The sequence below is a fragment of the Hyperolius riggenbachi genome, chromosome 2 (genome assembly GCF_040937935.1).
Source record: "Hyperolius riggenbachi isolate aHypRig1 chromosome 2, aHypRig1.pri, whole genome shotgun sequence".
Classification (NCBI taxonomy): Eukaryota; Metazoa; Chordata; class Amphibia; order Anura; family Hyperoliidae; genus Hyperolius; species Hyperolius riggenbachi.
The window spans coordinates 130,962,034-130,981,143 of NC_090647.1; the positions used below are offsets into that span (position 1 = coordinate 130,962,034).

At 47.1% G+C, this 19,110-nt stretch overlaps 1 protein-coding gene across 1 annotated transcript in view; it reads right to left on the minus strand.

Annotated features, from left to right (window-relative positions):
- The window catches only part of LOC137544081 (glycoprotein-N-acetylgalactosamine 3-beta-galactosyltransferase 1-like), a 66,135-nt gene extending 47,877 nt beyond the window's left edge, over positions 1–18,258 (minus strand). The window contains exon 1 of the mRNA XM_068265145.1: positions 18,201–18,258. The gene's annotated coding sequence lies outside the window, so the exon portion shown is untranslated. The remainder of the gene's footprint in view (positions 1–18,200) is intronic.
- Between the last annotated feature and the right edge of the window lie 852 nt (positions 18,259–19,110).

Genomic DNA, 19,110 nt, shown 5'->3' on the forward strand with positions numbered 1-19,110 from the left:
CCCACGACAGTATCCTCTATCTTGCGACCTTCTGTTACATCTTGATTGAAGATCTCCGCCGCCCCGACGCCACACACGCCGCCTCCGCCGCACTGCTTTCAACTATACTTAGTATAGCTAAGAGCAAAAAGCATCTTTAAATTTTAGCTCCAATGGTCCCCATTGGTTCCTTAACAGACCAATGGGGATCAGGAGGATCCCCATTGGTCGATAAGGAACCAATGGTGAGCCTTGGAGCCAAAATTTAAAGATGCTTTTTGTTCTCAGCTATACTTAGTATAGCTGAGAGTTGCGTCTATGCATCTATATAGACGCATTAGCGCTAGCTGCCGCTGCCCTCCCTGCCTCCCCCCACCTGTCACCCTCACCCATGCTGGCACCCATGGGTGCATTGGGTGCCAGCATGGGTGAGGGTGACATGTGGGGGGAGGCAGGGAGGGCAGCGGCAGCTAGCGCTAATGCGTCTGTATAGACGCATAGACGCAACTCTCAGCTATACTTAGTATAGCTGAGAGCAGTGCGGCGGAGGCGGCGTGTGTGGCGTCGGGGCGGCGGAGATCTTCAATCAAGATGTATCAGAAGATTGCAAGATAGAGGATACTGTCGTGGGACCTGATTGGCGTTGGATTTTTTTCTTAAAGGTACAGGTAAGTATTTGTGGTTAATTTAGAACATTAAAGGACTTTTCTCGTGGTTGTGTTTTTATTTCATTTAACACTTTGTGGAAATGGGTAAGGGGTACAAAGTACACCTATACTCATTTCTCCTGGGAGGGGGGGTGGGCATCTGGGGGTCCCCTTCTTAAATATTGTTTCCCAGTATCTTTTTAACATATCCTGCAAATTTGGTGTTGCTAGGATTTAAGGGGACTTTGCTATTAACTGCTAAAGTCGGCGGAAAAAGTTTCCACGGAAATGTCAGTACGCGATTTAAATAGATACATTTCCTCTTTAAAGATTTAAAATCGATTTTCTCAAAAACTATAAGGTCTTTTTGAACATTTTTTTTTCTTCGTGTTCCCACTACTCTTCTTAGCATTCCCTACACATTTGGTGTTTCTAGCATTTAAAGGGTCTTTGCTATTAACCGCTAAAGTCAGCGGGCGTTTATTTTCCCACGGTCAGAAGAAGAATATTCAAAATCGATTTTCTCAAAAACTATAAGGTCTTTTTGAACAATTTTTTTTCTTCGTGTTCCCACTATTCTTCTTAGCATTCCCTACACATTTGGTGTTTCTAGCATTTAAAGGGGCTTTGCTATTAACCGCTAAAGTCGGCGGGCGTTTATTTTCCCACGGTCAGAAGAAGAATATTCAAAATCGATTTTCTCAAAAACTATAAGTTCTTTTTGAAAAAAAAAATATTTTTCCTCTTGTTCACAATTTTCTTCTTAACATTCCCTGCAAATTTGGTGTTTTTAGCTTTCAAGGGGGCTTTGCTATTAAACATTAAAGCCGGCGGGCAGATATTTTCCAAACGGCAGCAAAGCAGGGGTTAAAACGAAAAATATCATTTGGGAGCAATACAAATATAATTATAAACGATAAATATCGTTTTTAAAGCCGGCGCCATTTTTTAGCTGTCAAAAACGAAAAATAACTAGCGATAGTTGTTCTCTATGGGGCGCCGTTTTTTAACTACGATAACTGGCGCCATTTTTAACGGACCCGGATAAAAACAACTAGATTGCAAGGATTACTCTTGATTTGAATTTGATATGGTCACATCCCTTTGCACAACCCTTTCCTCCATATGGTCTGTGTAGGATGAGCACCGCCTTTTTGTATGTTAGGGGTATATCAGACAATGGCACCTCCAGCGGCAGCCATTATGCTCCTTGTCTGACTATGTCCGGTATCTGAAGCTGGAGAGAGCAATCCACTGTTCAAATAATAAATAAACAAAATGATAATAAATATAGATTTGCGTTGCTTTTTTTTTTTTTCTTACAATTTTACATTGTTAAAAATGATCATCCCATATCAGTGTTTTTCTTTTACATTTGCTCTGAGAAACACCCACCTTGCTGCAGGTGTAATTGGCTGCACAGAGCAGATTGCACTATTAGGGCTGGTGCACACCGAGCGGGTTTTTGGGCGTTTTTACAGCCGCTTGCGGCTGCGGATACGCTTGGTCAATGTATCTCAATGGGGTGGTTCACACCAGAGCGGGAGGCCTTTTGCTGAAACGCATACTCCCGGGGTGAGGCATTTTTGAGATTGCGGAGGCGTTTTTGCCTCCAATGTAAAGTATAGGAAAAACACAAACCGCTCTTAAAAACGGCAGTTCAGAGCGGTTTTGCAGGCGTTTTTGTTACAGAAGCTGTTCAGTAACAGCTTTACTGTAACAATATATGAAATCTACTACACCAAAAACGCTTCATAAAATGCTAGGTGAAACGCTACAGAAAAAGAAAAAGCGTTTCAAAATCTGCAAGCATTTTGCGGATCTGCTAGCAGGTTTTGGTGTGCACCAGGCCTTAGGGTGCGTTTCCACTAGTGCGGTGGGGAATCGCAGCGGATTCTCCACGGACGAATTCGCATGCAGGAGCAAAATCGCATGCGGTTATATGCGAATTTTACAGCGAATTCACATACGATTTCGCATGGATGATGCTGTGTGCGAATTTAACCATGTAAGGGTGCGTTTCCACTAACGCGAATTCACATGCGAACCCCGCATGCAAATTCGCATAACCAATAAAAGTAAATGAGCCTGTGTCCACTTGTCAGGAAAACGGAGCGTTTTCTTGTGCAGGAAAAAACTGCACAGCAGAGCCATCCGAATTCGGACACCACACATACCGCATGCGATTCCGGCCGGCGCGAGTCCCCTGGTCCCTGCTGTCTTCTTTCCGCACTGGGTTCCGGACCGGCTGCAGCTACACATAACTTCCTGTCCCGGCAGGAAGTTTAAACAGTAGAGCGCCCTCCACTGTTTAAACTTCCCCTGGACAGGAAGTTCAGTAGCTGCAGGAACGGTCTGGAGCCAGTGAAGAAGACAGCGGGGACCAGGGGACTCGCGCCAGCCGGAACAGGTAATGTATGCAGGGGGGGGCGGCAGGAGCAGCAGCTCCACAGATTGTGATCAGTTTCAGGCTGAAATCGATTCACAGTCTGTTTGCAGTAAAGGTGGCCATACGATCCCTCTCTGATCAGATTCGATCAGAGAGGGATCTATCTGTTGGTCGAATCTGATGGCAAATCGACCAGTGTATGGCCACCTTAACCTCCTTAGCGGTATGGACGACCATTACCGCCGGAGGGCGCCGCTCAGGCCCCGCTGGGCCGATTTTGTTAAAAAAAATTTAAAATCGTGCAGCTTGCACTTTGCTAGCTGCAAGTCATACTAATCTCCTGTGTAGTCTACTCCTCAATCTATTTTTCCTCTCCTGCGTCCTGTTTGTCCACTGTGATCAATGGAATTCTCCGTCCTCCATTTTGAAAATGGCTATTACCCCATAACAGCTTCCTGGTCAGCACACTGTTAAACTGTAACATCGCCCACTTGAGCCATAGGGAAACATGGACACATCAGTTCTCCTCTCAGCTGTAACTGACAGCAACTGATATATAACTGACAGCAACTGATATATTTCAGTTCTGACAAAATGTTGTAGGAACTGGAAGGGATCACTGTAAGAAGAAAATGGTGAGCTTCTGAGAGGAACTGATGGCAAGGTAACTATGTAATGTTCATTTGAAGTTACCTCATGTGTTTATTTTAAATAATTTTACTCAGTACAGGTTCTCTTTAACCCCCTTGGCGGTAATCCCGAGCTGAGCTCGGGGTATGCCGCCGGAGGTCGCCGCTCAGGCCCTGCTGGGCCGATTTTCATTCTGTAAAGAGCAGCACACGCAGCCGGCACTTTGCCAGCCGCGTGTGCTGCCCGATCGCCGCCGCTCCGCGGCGATCCGCCGCGTGCAGCGGCGAAAGAGGGTCCCCCCAGCCGCCCGAGCCCAGTGCAGCCGGAACAAACAGTTCCGGCCGGCGCTAGGGGCTGGATCGGGCGGCTCTGACGTCAGGACGTCGACTGACGTCCATGACGTCACTCCGCTCGTCGCCATGGCGACGAGGAAAGCAAAACAAGATAGGCCGCTCGTTGCGGCCTATCTTGTTACTTTCGATTGCCGGAGGCGATCGAAAGTGCGGATCCGGAGCGCCCTCTAGTGGGCTTTCATGCAGCCAACTTTCAGTTGGCTGCATGAAATAGTTTTTTTTTAATTTAAAAAAAACCCTCCGGCAGCCTCCCTGGCGATTTTAATAGAACGCCAGGGAGGTTAAGGAAGCCCCAGGTAAGTAGGGTACCTGAGACGAGAAGCTTGAAGCAATGGAGTTACAACATAGAGACACAGGATTGGATTCTTAACAATCAAACCAGTAATTCACTGTAACTCCTCAAGAATGAGGGATTATATACACTTAGGTGCTACCAGGGGCGTAGCAATAGGGGGTGCAGAAGTAGCGACCGCATCGGGGCCCTTGGGCCAGAGGGGCCCCGAAGGGTCCACCCTCTATCACAGTATTACCTCTCTATTGGTCCTGTGCTGGTAATAATCACTTCTATTGATGCTTTGAATAGTAGTAATCCTTAACACACTGTTCCCCAACCCCTTCTTGCACCTCTGACACTGGGGTTGTCCTTGGCAGGTATTGGTGCGCCGTATCAATTGCTATGTATAGAGTGCTTGGGGGGGCCCCATGTGAAACTTGCACCGGGGCCCACAGCTCTTTAGCTACGCCACTGGGTGCTACGTGCTGATGCCATGTATACCGCTAATGGAAGTGCGGCAGATTCAGAAGAGGGATGGGCACCGCGTTACAGGACAGGTAGTGTATAAATGCACACATACATGTACATTTATACACGGGGGACATCGCCCGGGATTTTGTTGCGTTCGTCCCGATATCACTTACCGTTACCATCGCACACCCGATTGACCACGACGGCACGACATCTTGAAGCACAGTGGTGTAGCATATACGACATGCTCAGCCCGAAATTGGTCACATTGTCGATCCGGCATGCACTTGGCAGCACTGATTTTCTTCCGATTCAATATAATTATTGAATCGGCTAAAGGAAATAAACTTCTGGTATGCACTTTGCTAGCTGCGTGGGGGATTCGATTCGATCGCCGCCGCTTGCCGCCGCTCCGCCGCTACCCGACGTGAAAGGAGCCCCCCCCCCCGCATACCCCGTGCGCAGCCTAGCCAATCAGTGGCAGGCAGCGCCGCGGGGTGGATCGGGACTCCGGATGACGTCACGACGTCGATGACGTCATCTCGATTGGCGCCATGGCGACGGGGGAACCCTAAAGGAAATCTTGTTCAGAACGGGATTTCCGGACGGGCTAATGCGCCGGCGGCGATTGAAGGGTAGGGAGGGATGCCGCAGGGAGGGGGGGGAATCATGTAGCTAGCGCTAGGTTAGCTACATGATTTAAAAAATAAATAAATAAATAAAATAGTGCTGCGCTGCCACCCTGGCAATGTTGATAAAACGCCAGGGTGGTTAAGTGAGATCTTAACTTAGTTGCCTGTTTTTGTACCCGTTTTAGAAGGTCCATGTCCTTTCCATAGTGTGGTGTCATAAAATTGTATCCCGTATCCCATACCCCAGATGTGGCCTCACAATTGATTTATAGTAGGGATTAGTATACTACCATATCGAGATTTTATTTCCCCTTTTATGCATACCAGAAGTTTATTTGCTTTAGCCGATTCAATAATTATATTGAATCGGAAGAAAATCAGTGCTGCCAAGTGCATGCCGGATCGACGATGTGACCAATTTCGGGCTGAGCATGTCGTATATGCTACACCACTGTGCTTCAAGATGTCGGGCCGTCGTGGTCAATCGGGTGCGCGATGGTAACGGTAAGTGATATCGGGACGAACGCGACAAAATCCCGGGCGATGTCCGCCGTGTATAAATGTACATGTATGTGTGCATTTATACACTACCTGTCCTGTGACGCGGTGCCCATCCCTCTTCTGAATCTGCCGCACTTCCATTAGCGGTATACATGGCATCGGCACGTAGCACCTAAGTGTATATAATCCCTCATTCTTGAGGAGTTACAGTGAATTACTGGTTTGATTGTTAAGAATCCCATCCTGTGTCTCTATGTTGTAACTCCATTGCTTCAAGCTTCTCGTCTCAGGTACCCTACTTACCTGGGGCTTCCTTAAAGAGAACCTGTACTGAGTAAAATTATTTAAAATAAACACATGAGGTAACTTCAAATGAACATTACATAGTTACCTCGCCGCCAGTTCCTCTCAGAAGCTCACCATTTTCTTCTTACAGTGATCCCTTCCAGTTCCTACAACATTTTGTCAGAACTAGTGTTGGGCCGAACAGTTCGCCTGGCGAACCTCTCTGGGCCTCTTACTACTTCCGGGTTGCAATGATCCGGAGTAGTACGCCTGCACTGCCCGGCGGAGCGCGTCCTAGATCGCGCTCCTGTTGCCGGGCACTCTCTGCGCATGAGCGTGACGTCACTCATGACGTCACGCACATGCGCAGAGAGTGCCCGGCAACGGGGGCGCGATCTAGGACGCGCTCCGCCGGGCAGCGCAGGCGTACTACTCCGGGTCATTGCGACCCGGAAGTAGTAAGAGGCCCATGGATTTAGAGATGTTCGCCGGCGAACGGTTCGGGAACCGTTCGCCACATCTCTAGTCAGAACTAAAATATATCAGTTGCTGTCAGTTATATATCAGTTGCTGTCAGTTACAGCTGAGAGGAGTGTGTCCATGTTTCCCTATGGCTCAAGTGGGCGATGTTACAGTTTAACAGTGTGCTGACCAGGAAGCTCTTATGAGGTAATAGCCATTTTCAAAATGGAGGACGGAGAATTCCATTGATCACAGTGGACAAACAGGACGCAGGAGAGGAAAAATAGATTGAAGAGTAGACTACACAGGAGATTAGTATGACTTGTGTATGTTTATTTTGACTTTTAATTTTTAGTTCAGGTTTTCTTTAAAGGAAACATCCAAGCTTACAAAAAAAAAAAAAGATCCACTTACCTGGGACTTCCTTCAGCCCGTGGCAGCTGCCCTGTGCCCTCGCAGAACCAGACCTCGCCAGGTCGGGTTCCGAGTCAGCGTCTTCTGGTCCGGCCGACGTCATCAGGACGGTACTGCGCAGGCGCAAAAATAGTAGTTCTGCACCTGTGCAGTACCGTCAAGTGTGTACACAGCTTTAGCACTTGTGATTTGAAAAACTCTTTCTAATGCAATGCGATGTGGGATCACACATATAGCATTGCATAAGCAAGAGCTTTTCAAAACACAAGCGCTTAGAAAGGCACTGCTATTGGGTTACAGGCCTTAAAGGAACACTTAAACCGCAAATAAAAAAATCAGTTTTACTTGCCTGGGGCTTCTACCAGCCCCCTGCAGCCGTCCTGTGTCCTCGCAGTAACTTACTGAGCCTCCGATCCCCCCGCCGCAAGCTAGGTTTTTTTTTAGTCGCTGACAGGCCCTGACAGGGTGTCGGCAGGCTTTCTGCACAGGCCTGGCCAGTTGTATCCTTCTTCCAGTGGCGTAGCTAAGGAGCTGTGGGCCCCGATGCAAGTTTTACATGGGGCCCCCCAAGCACTCTATACATAACAATTGATACGGCACACCAAAATCTGCCAATGGCAACTACAGTGTTTGAGGTGCAAGAAGGGGATGGGGAGCTGTTTGCTAATGATTACCACTATTCAAAGCATCTATAGAAGTGATTATTATGAGCACAGGACCAATAGAGAGCTAATACTGCAGTTTAGGGAGGGCGCTACTGGGCCCCTCTAGCCCAAGGGCCCCGATGCGGTCGCAACCTCTGCAACCCCTATTGCTACGCCCCTGCCTTTTTCATGTTCCCATCCTCAATAGCATCCTGCACAAATGCAGGATGCCATTGCGGACAAGAACTCGAAGAAAAATATGCGTGGCCAGGCCTGTCAGGGAGAACAAAACTAGCTAGCGCCGGGGGACTGGAGGCTCTGTGAGTGACTGCGAGGGCACGGGATGGCTAGAGGGGGCTGGTAGAAGCCCCAGGAAAGTAAAACTGGATTTTTTTATTCCTGGCTTAAGTGTCCTTTTAGGCTACTTGCACACCAAGACGTTGTGTTAGGTGCTACGTTAAGGTCGCATAACGTGCACCTAAGGCAACGTATGGTGGTGTGGGAGAGGACGGTAGAGTGAGCCGCGTTAGGCGGCTCTATCTGTATAAGGTCTCCCAGAGTGCCGTTGATTGGCCGGCGGGACCACGTGATGCGGAGTGAGACACTCCGCATCACGTGGTCCCGCCGGCAAATCAGCGGCCGCCAGTGCAGTGAATATTAAGTAGCCATGTGCGCGGCTACGTAGCGGCCTCTCCCCGCCTCCTCTCCGTCCCCCACTGAGCATGTGCAAACAGTCTAACGCGGCTATAGCCGCTCTAACGCCGTAGCATGCTGCACTTTCGGCAGAAAGTGCAGCGTTACATGTAACGCAACGTGGGCTGTGTGAACAGCCCACTTGTGTTACATTGCTGTGCGCCTGTGACGTCTTGGTGTGTAAGCAGCCTTAATGTGCAGTTCAGCTGCTTACTGATTTGCCAGGGGACGTGGCCCACACAGTTGCTATGTAATGCAATGTGTGTCGCAGCCAGTTGACATGTGGGGCCATATGCAATTCACCCCTCCACCCCTCAGCCTGGTCGATGGCAGAGAGACCTACGTAATCTCAGCCCAAATGTCCTAGCAAGTCCCCTTCTCTCCCTCTCCTCCCACCTACCCACACTAACATGCCCCAATGAAGCGGCTGCACAATATAACCTTGCCCTCTCATCTGCTTTAGATCAAGCTGCCCCCTCAATCTTCCGCCCTATCAAGCCCCCCAACCCCCAACCCTGGCACAACACCCACACACGTAACCTCAGGAAAGAAACTCGAGCAGCCGAACGGAAATGGAGGAAATCACATCTCAATGCTGACTTCCTAGATTACAAGGCCAAACTGTTACTCTTCCACACTGCCCTCTCCGAGGCTAAACAAAGGTACTTTGCAGCACTGATTGTAACCCAAGCTTCCAACCCTCGACAGCTTTCTGCTACCTTCAATTCCCTCCTCAACCCCACTCCTCCCCCTCCCAGCTCCTCCCTCTCAGCCAATGACCTTGCCAACCACTTCACCACTAAAATCGCAACAATACGCAATGAAATTTCCCTCCTCCATCCCTCCCTTACCAATGCGTCTCAGGTTGTCCCCTTGCCTTCCCTCCCAGCGGCTCCCTTGTCTCATCCACCCCTCGCCTCTTTTGCTCCTGCCACCATTGATGAAGTCAGCCTGCTGCTAGTGGCTTCCCCCCCCACATCCTCTCCCTGTGATCCGGTACCCGCGAATACTATTCGTCCCCACTTCTCTGACCTGGCCCCAGTCCTCACCTCCTTGTTCAATCTCTCCCTTTCCACAGGCATCTTCCCCAAAGCATTCAAACAGGCCACTGTGCTTCCCCTGCTGAAAAAACCCTCACTCGACCCATCCCTACCCTCAAACTACCGCCCAATCTCCCTCCTTCCCTATGCTTCTAAACTCCTCGAACGCCTAGTCCACCAGCGCATTACCCAATACATCAACACCAATGCCCTACTTGACCCCCTACAGTCTGGATTCCGACCTGCGCACTCAACTGAAACAGCCCTCGCCAAGGTGGTCAACGACCTTACCCTTGCCAAGGCCAAAGGCAGTTATTCCATCCTGCTCCTCCTTGACCTCTCTGCAGCATTTGACACTGTTGACCACTCCCTCCTCCTCCAATCACTACAGTCCATGGGCATCCATGGGCTTGCCTTGGCCTGGATCTCCTCCTACCTATCCAATCGCTCCTTCACCACTTCCTTCAATGGCTCCTCCTCAACTCCTGCCCCCCTTTCAGTTGGGGTCCCCCAGGGCTCTGTTCTAGGCCCCCTTCTTTTCTCCATATACACTTCCTCAATTGGCAAGCTTATCTCCTCCCTGGGCTTCAATTACCACCTTTATGCAGATGACACTCAGATTTACCTCCATACCCCTGATCTCTCAGCCACCACCATAAACAAGGTCTCCTCGTGTCTCTCAGCAATTTCCTCCTGGATGTCAGCTAGGTTCCTAAAGCTTAACCTAGACAAAACTGAGCTCCTGATCCTTCCACCCCATGCTGCTGCACCCATCCCAGGCTTCCACCTCACAATCGACAACACAACCATTCTCCCTACCTCCCAGGCCCGCTGCCTGGGTGTCACCTTGGACTCTGACCTCTCCTTCATCCCACACATCCAAAACATCACAAGAGCCTGCAATTTCCACCTCCGTAATATCTCCAAGATCCGCCCATTCTTAACCCCGGACACGACCAAACTGCTCATCCATGCCCTCATCATCTCCCGCCTTGATTACTGTAACTCACTCCTTTCTGGCCTCCCCCTGAAACGCACTGCCCCCCTTCAATCAGTGATGAACGCGGCTGCAAGACTCATCCATTCTTCGCACCGCTCTGCATCCACATCTCCCCTTTGTGAATCCCTGCACTGGCTCCCTATCCGTCTCAGGATAAGTTTCAAGATTCTATGCCTGGCGTATAAATCTGTGCACAAAACATGCCCTACCTACATCTCGCAGCTTGTTCACAAGTATACACCAGGTCGCCCCCTCCGTTCCTCCAACGACCTTCGCCTCACCACCCCGCGCATTTCACACTCCCATGCCCGCCTGCAGGATTTCTCAAGAGCTGCCCCCACCCTCTGGAATGCCCTTCCACCACCCATCAGACTTGCTCCCTCTTTCAACACATTCAAGCAAGCCCTCAAAACCCACCTCTTTATGATGGCCTACCCACCTCCTACCACACAGTAACTCTCTAAGGAATATTTAACAGCCCCCCCCCCTAGTGTTTCCACCCCTCCCTTTAGATTGTAAGCCTCTGGCAGGGTCCTCCACTCCCTAGTGTAATCTACAGGATCATGTGCTCCTGTCCTATGACAGCCTGTACTTGTATTACTGGGCCTACCTAACCAGCCCATATTGCATGATCATGTATTTTGTACAATTTGTATGTATAACTTTGTTCTATGTATGTCATCCTTGTATCATTGTATATATTTATTGTCCAGCGCTGCGTAATATGTTGGCGCTTTATAAATACAATAAATAATAATAATAATATGCAATTCACTTTTTCACCTGAGTTTTCTCCTAGGAGATCATTTTTCATTTTCAATTTAAATTGATTTTCCAGCACTGTTCCACTAAAAAAAGTACCAAAAAGTAGGTGAAAAAGTGATCTCAAAATTATTTTGAGTATTTCCTTGCTATATGTTGGCTTAAAAGGCATTTTATTGACAAGTTTAAAAATATCACCTCGGAGAAAACTCAGGAGAAAAAAAGGTAATTGCATATTGGTCATGGGCCCGTATGCAATTCACTTTTTGGGCTGGTGCACACCGAGCGGCTTTTTGGGCGTTTTCAGATCCGCTTGCGGCTGCGGATCTGCTTGGTCAATGTATCTCAATGGGGTGGTGCACACCAGAGCGGCAGGCGTTTTGCAGAAACGAAAAATGCCTGGGTGAGGCATTTTTTGGATTTCGGATGCGTTTCTGCCTCAATGTTAAGTATAGGAAAAACGCAAACCGCTCTGAAAAACGGCACTTCAGAGCGGTTTTGCAGGCGTTTTTGTTACAGAAGCTGTTCAGTAACAGCTTTACTGTAACAATATATGAAATCTACTATACTGAAAACCGCAGCAGCAATCCGCAAAACGCTAGCAAAACGCCTCATAAAGATAAAAAAAAGCGTTTAAAAATCTGCTAGCATTTTGCGGATCTGCTAGCGGGTTTTGGTGTGCACCAGCCCTTTCTCCTGAGTTTTCTTCTAGGTGATATTTTCATAACTTGCAAATAAAATGCCTTTTAAACCACCAGCAAGCAATCAAATACTCAAATAATAATATTTGTATAGCGCTTTTCTCCAATCGGACTCAAAGAGCTTCAAGGCAGCCACTAGAGCGCACGCAGTAGGCAGTAGCAGTGTTAGGGCCAATAACTGAATAGGTGCTGGCTAAACCTACGTACACACATGCGACAACGATCGTTCGTTGTCAACGACGAACGAACTTTTAATTGACGAAAGAACAACCTAAGTAAAGTTAGTTTTAGAACGTGTGTAACGATCACATCGTTATAACGAACGTTATATCACGTAAAAGCACCTATTGTGCCTGCGCATAAAAATGAAAAGTTCCATGGAGAAATAGTGAAATGCGCATGTCAAGCCTAGTACGAACGACCGTTTCCAACGATGTACTACTTTTGCAAACGATCGTCGTTGGGAAAAATCCGCCAAGCTAGATCGCTTGTTTTTAACGATCTAGCTCGTCTGTCGTTAGACTTCATGGTCGTTGGCTGCTTTTTTCTAAAAGATCGTCGTTTGAAACGATCGGGGAACGATTGTTTCAAACGACTATAGTCGCATGTGTGTACGCACCTTTAGGCTCTTTTCCCACTTGTTGCCGAGCAGGAGTGTACCGTGTAGTGTTCGCTCTAATGGTCCGCTGTGGTCCGGCTGGAGCCCAGGGATGATGTGTAACGTCACACATGTGACGGGTGCTACATGCCGATGCCATGTATACCGGTAATGGAAGTGCGGCAGATTCAGAAGAGGGATGGGCACTGCGTCACAGGACAGGTAGTGTATAAATGCACACATACATGTACATTTATACACTGGGGGACATCGCCCGGGATTTCATCGCGTTCATCCCGATACCACTTACCGTGACCATCGCGCAGGGACGGATCTAGGGGAGGGCAGGCGGGTATCTTGCCCAGGCGCAGTTTGTTGAATTCTTAAAAAGGGGGGCAAAATTTGGATGGGGAATGGCAGTTTAGGCGCCAAAACCTGACCTTGCCCCAGGCGCAACTTGGTCTAGATCCGTCCCTGCCATCGCGCACCCGATTGACCACGACGACCCGACATCTTGTAGCACAGTGGTGTAGTATATCCGACATGCTAAGCCCGAAATTGGTCACATCGTCGATCCGGCATGCACTTGGCAGCTCTGATTTTCTTCCGATTCGAAGAACAGTGGTTAACCTTTTTGAAACCAAACTGGTTTGGTTTGGAGAGCAGACCAGGGCCGGTTCTCTCATGAAGCAAGGTGAAACATTTGCATCAGGCGCAGAGATTACAGGGGCAGCATTTTTGTAACAGCATGCAGTCAGAGTAGGAGGAGAAGCGAGAGGTGAGCGAGGGGAAGAGGTCAATATTGGGGAAAAGCAGCTTATTGTGTTGTGTGAGGAGTCCGAAAGTGAGTGAGGAGGGGGGGAGCTAGGAGGGCAGCAGTGTTTCATTTGACTTGCACAGCAAAAGGGAGGAGGTGGCACTGTTGTCCTGACTGAGGAGGGGGTGCATCCCCACAAGTTTGCCTCAGGCAGCAAATAGTCTAGAACCGGCCCTAGAGCAGTCAAAACAGTTTTACATGACCGTATGAACCAAAAAAAGGCATCAATGGTGGGTTTTAGTCACATCCTTCAAAAGTGGAAAAGCGATACTGAGATATTTATAGCAGTAGCCGTGTACATGTTTTCAGGAGTGTAAGAATTATGAAATAGTTTTCCTTCTACATTCCATCATGTATTCAACGGTTCACACAAAATTAGGTTTTATCCAAATTAAATAAAAGTGGGGCCCAGTGCACACACCGAGCGGTTTTGGATGCAATCCGCCGGCCGCTTCCGCCTGTAAAACAGCTTGGCTAAAGTATTTCAATGGGATGGTGCACGCCGGCGGTTTGAGGTTTGTAGCAAACTGCAAACGTGCCTCCTGCTGTACGTTTGCGGTTTGCAGAAGCGTTTCTGCCTCAATGTACAGAATGAAAAGCTCTGAAAAACGCTACATCAGAGCGGTTTGCCAGGCGTTTTTGTTACAGAAGCTGTTCAGTAACAGCTTTTACTCACCGGCGTACCTACCGGGGATGCGACCCCCTCAGCCGCAGGGGGGCCCGGGGCTGCTCTGGGGCCCGCTCACTGTGCGCGGGGGGAGCGCTGCTCTGGACCCCCCAGCAAGGTGCTCAACTGGCCGCAGCGTCTGATAGACGCTGCGCCAGTTCATTCCCCGCAGCCCCGCTCCAGCAGCCTGCATAGTCTCCGGCAGGCAGAGCAGGGCTACGGCAAGATGGCCGCCGAAGCCCTGTACGATTTTCTGGTGACTGCTGCCCACATTACGATTTTCTGGTGACTGCTGCCCACATTGTGATTTTCTGGTGAACTCTGCCCACATTACGATTTTCTGGCCCACATTACGATTTTCTGGTGAACGCAGTGCCCACATTATGATTGTCTGGTGACTGGTGTCCACGTTACAATTTTCTGGTGACTGCTGCCCACGTTACAATTTTCTGGTGAACTCTGCCCACATTATGATTTTCTGGCCCACATTACGATTTTCTGGTGAACTCTGCCCACATTACGATTGTCTGGTAAAATGCTGCCCACTTTACAATTAATTTACAGTGAAACGCTGCCCCATTATGATTATTTGGCACCTATGGGGGGGGGGGGGGGGCCCATCCAAATATTCGCAGGGGGGCCCAGTGATTTCTAGTTACACCCCTGCTTTTACTGTAACAGTATAAGTAATCTGCTACCCAAAAACGCTCCCAAAACCGCTAGGCATGTTTAGAAGACGACTCTAAACATGCCTAGAATCACTCTGAAATCCGCTCCAAAAACCGCTAGCGTTTTGTGGATCTGCTAGCGGTTTTGGTGTGCACTGGGCCTAAGACAAATTGCCATCCTATGCTGGCCGATAACATGATAACATTGTATGATTCCTCAACACCACAGACCCTAAACAAGCGTGCAGATTTGACTGCATTTTCCACATGCTGGTTTTAGGTGTGCGATTTAGATATTACTGATGCATGAAAAGGTCAGGCAACTGGTATTGTTTAAAAGGAAATAAATAGGTCAGCCTCCATATCTCTCTCAGGTCATGTGTACTTTAAAGGGGCCCATACGCTGGTTGATTTCAGCCATCAATCAAGTCTATAGAATTGATCAGAAATCGATTCTATCAAATCGATCCATTTGCGGCCAATTTCGATCGATTTGATCCATCTGACAGGATGGAAAATCTAGGTTGATCTGCTGCTGGCAGGGAGGGAGTAAAAAAAATGACCAAACCATCTGTTATTTACGTTGCCTGACAAAGCTTCCCTATTCTGGATTTATAGGTACAAAAGTCCACCAGCGTAGATGCAGGAGTGACATATACAGGGGACAGTGACATGTGGATTTTTAAAGGGATCATGCTAAAACATGACACACAGTGTAATAAACAGTATATCTAATATATCGAATTAAGTACAATTAGTAAAGAACAGTAATATTGTACTGGTTTAGAGCACCTTTATGCCACCTTTATGTAATATGTGCGGAAATGAAGCTTTTTTGACCACTGGAGGGCAGCCCATATGCTTGCCCCCCCATTACACAGAGTTACTATATATCTAAATACTGTATATATCTATATAGAACACATATATGACACATACATATGAAGAAACAGATGTATATAGATTTAAATCTACAAAGATAGAGAAAATATTGATACTCACCAAAGTATAAAGCCACCAGCAAGCTCACCAGATTGAAATGCATCAAACAATCCTGATTGACGCAGAATGTGAGAGTCGTGATACGACCCAGGATAGGCTGTCACAACATTTAAAGTGGACCTGAACTCTTGCACAGAACAGAAGGAAACCTAGAGAAATACACCCTGAGTGTATTCAGAGAGTTTAGCCTGTCTAATTCCCCTTATCTGTGACTAATCACAACTGTAATTTGATCTCTCAGCTGTGTCAGCTGGCTCCCTCAGCAGAGCAGCTAATTTGTAAAACAAAGGATGTTAACCCTATGCCAGCTTCCATGAAAGCAGCAAGTAGACACACTGCAGATATATTGCAGGATTTGTATCAACTGTAAGGCCTGGAACCCACTGAAATCAGCAAACGCAAAACGCAACCGCTAGCGTTTTGTCTGAGCGGTTTGCAAGCGGATTCATGCGCGTTTTTGGTCGTGTTTTGCAACATTGTATTTTTTTGCCCAGCGGTTTTGCGTTTTGCGTTTTGCGTTTTCATCCTGATTGGTCCTGTGAATTATTTTTCATTTTGTTACAGTGTGCTGAACCGCAAAACGCTAGCAAAACCGCTCAGTTTAGGTTTTGCTGAGCGTTTCTGCTAGCGTTTCAATACTTTACATTGAAGCGCTAACGCTCCCAAAATGCCGCAGGTCCTGCGTTTGCGTTTCTGGGAAACGCAAACGCTCCTGTGGAAGTTGCCCCATCCATTAACATTAGCCCAGCGTTTTGGCAAACTGCTAGCGTATCGCAGTGCTGCCAAAACGCTGCCAAAAGCGCTCCTGTGGGTTCCAGCCCTAAGGGCTCGTTCACACTAAGGGCGTTTTTTCCCCTTTTTTCAAGCGCAGACGATTTTCACCCTAAAACGCTTGTGCAATGATTCCCTACAAGAGAGTTTACATCTGAGCGGTTTGTTTGCGATCCGCTCAGCAAAGTATTTTTTTTTTAGGCGATTCCATCTCAATGGAAGGTATAGGAAAAAATAAAAAAGGCAGAACGCTTACAAAATCGCTTTGTGCAGTGATTGCGTTTGCAGAGGAGGAATTTCCTCCTTGGCATCTGTAAAATCATCTAACTGTACATGGTCTGAAAGTGCGCCTGAAAATAAGACACACTCCGCTTCTCTGCCTCCTTGGGCTGGCGCACACCTAGAGCGCTTCTGCGCGCTTTTTAAAAACACTAGCGCTTTGAAAAGCACTTGGCTGATGTATTTGAGTGGGATGGATCACATCAGAGTGATGTGATTTTTTTCCAATTGCAAACGTGGATTATGCAGCATTTTTGAGGCGATTCAGCATCATAGGAAAGTGGAAAAACTTGCTAAAAAGCGCTAGAACGGAGCAGTTTTCCAAGTGTTTTTTTTTTTGTTTTTTGTTTTTTCTACAAAAGCTGTACACTTCTTGCTCTACTGTACAAAAAAATAAATAAATAAACACCAAAACACTTCAAAAATCGCTAGGCATAAGGGCTTGTTTCCACTGTTGCGACGCGATTTCGGCCGCATTCCGACGCTTGTAAAAACGCATGCGGATGCGTTTCCACATGCGTTTTTACCCGCGATTTCGCCTGCGATTTCGCATGGCAGGGTGCCATGCGAAATTAACCATGACACTGCCAGGGCTAAATAAAATTGAAAAAGGTGCGAAATCGCACGCGAAATCGCGGGTAAAAACGCATGTAATAAACGCATGCGTTTTTACTATTAAATACATTAGCGGCGATTCGCACGGATTCCCGACGCAGGCGAAATCGTTGGCTCTTTTGTGCGTTTTTTTCACGCTGAAAAAAACGCACCTCAACAACGCTACAGTGGAAACAGGCCCATCCACTTGTATTACATGTGCGGATCTGCATGCGTTGGACGCATGCAGATTCGCGATAGTGGAAACGAGCCCTTACTAGAAAATGGCTAGGCATATGCCTAAAATCGCTTAGAAAAATCGCTTCTAAACATGCTGAGCGTTCAAGCTTACGCTAGCGCTTTTACGTGTGCACCAGCCCCTTCTCCGTAAAATACTTATAAACTCCAGCAAACACAGCTCAAAAGGCAAGGCTCCATCCTACAAGTCAGGAGTGGAGGTGTGAAATATATCACCTGCTATTTGTAGGGGATTTAAAAAATAAAAAAATCAATCAATAATAATAATTATAGTTTAAAAAAAATCCATAATTAAGATCAAGTGAATACACTCTTTTTCAATTGAGAATTTCATTTGAGTGAAAAAAAAATAATTTTTTTTACCGCACATTTATCGCACGCGGTAATTTAGGATGAAAATGAATGTACGTTTCAATTAAGCGAGACTTTGGTTGGTAATTTTCACACACTTCATTTCCACATGCGGTAACTTATTGTGGACAGAGCCCATTGTAGCATTAGTATACAAAACATGTACATCAGTGAAACGTACGCACTATTGCTATATATTGGTAAAACTTGATAAAAGAACTAAATCACAGCACATTTTCTATCTGATTCCTAAATTAACATTTATAAATATTTCTTAGCTAAGAAGAGACAGGATAAAACAGAGACTTTTGTACTTACAGCCCTCTGACAGGTGCATATGGAAATTCTTATGCCAGGTATTGTAATAAGAAAGGACATACATTTCCCTCAGGTATTTTAGTGCCTGTCAGTGATTGGAGCCACATGTTTTCTGTGAGATAATGTGAAGGATTCACCAATCAGCTTCCCAGGGCTATAGCATATTAACATGCCATTCACAAAGGAAGCCACACCCAGCTCCCAGCCCAGCATTCAGGTGTCATTTTACTCTCTGTAGGTGAATGCATGTGGAAGGGACACACCTGTAAGCATCACCTTACACTTTTCTCTCCTTGCTGCATGGACCATTTATTATATATTTTTTTGTAGATTTGGAGCAAAATATAAAGTACAGTAAGTCCTCTTTCCATTCATGTTTAGGGAGTGTGTAATGTGCCTTATTGTACTTTACGCTTATGACCTATTTTAGAGCAGGAACCCAAATCCTTGCACAGTATGTGTTTTATATGCCATGTCAAATTTCACCTCATGGACATTACACTGGCTCCTGTCTGACTGTTGTTTAGTGAGGGCAGTTTATAGGTACATGTGTTATTTGGCTGCCTAGTCTGTTGGGCTCAGGTTGAGCCAAATGATGGCTCACTCTGCAGCCGCTGAAATACCGGGCAGTGTTAAAGAGAACCTGAACTGAAAATAAAAAGTCAAAATAACCATACACAGGTCATACTTACCTCCTGTGTAGTCTACTCTTCAATCTTTCTCCTCTCCTGCGTCTTGTTTGTCCACTGTGATCAATGGAATTTCCTGTCCTCCATTTTGAAAATGGCCATTACCCCATAACAGCTTCCTGGTCAGCACACTGTTCAATTGTTATATCGCCCACTTAAGCCATAGGGAAACATGGACATTACCTTGTTGGACTGGGAGGTGGAAAAACTGAGAAAATCCA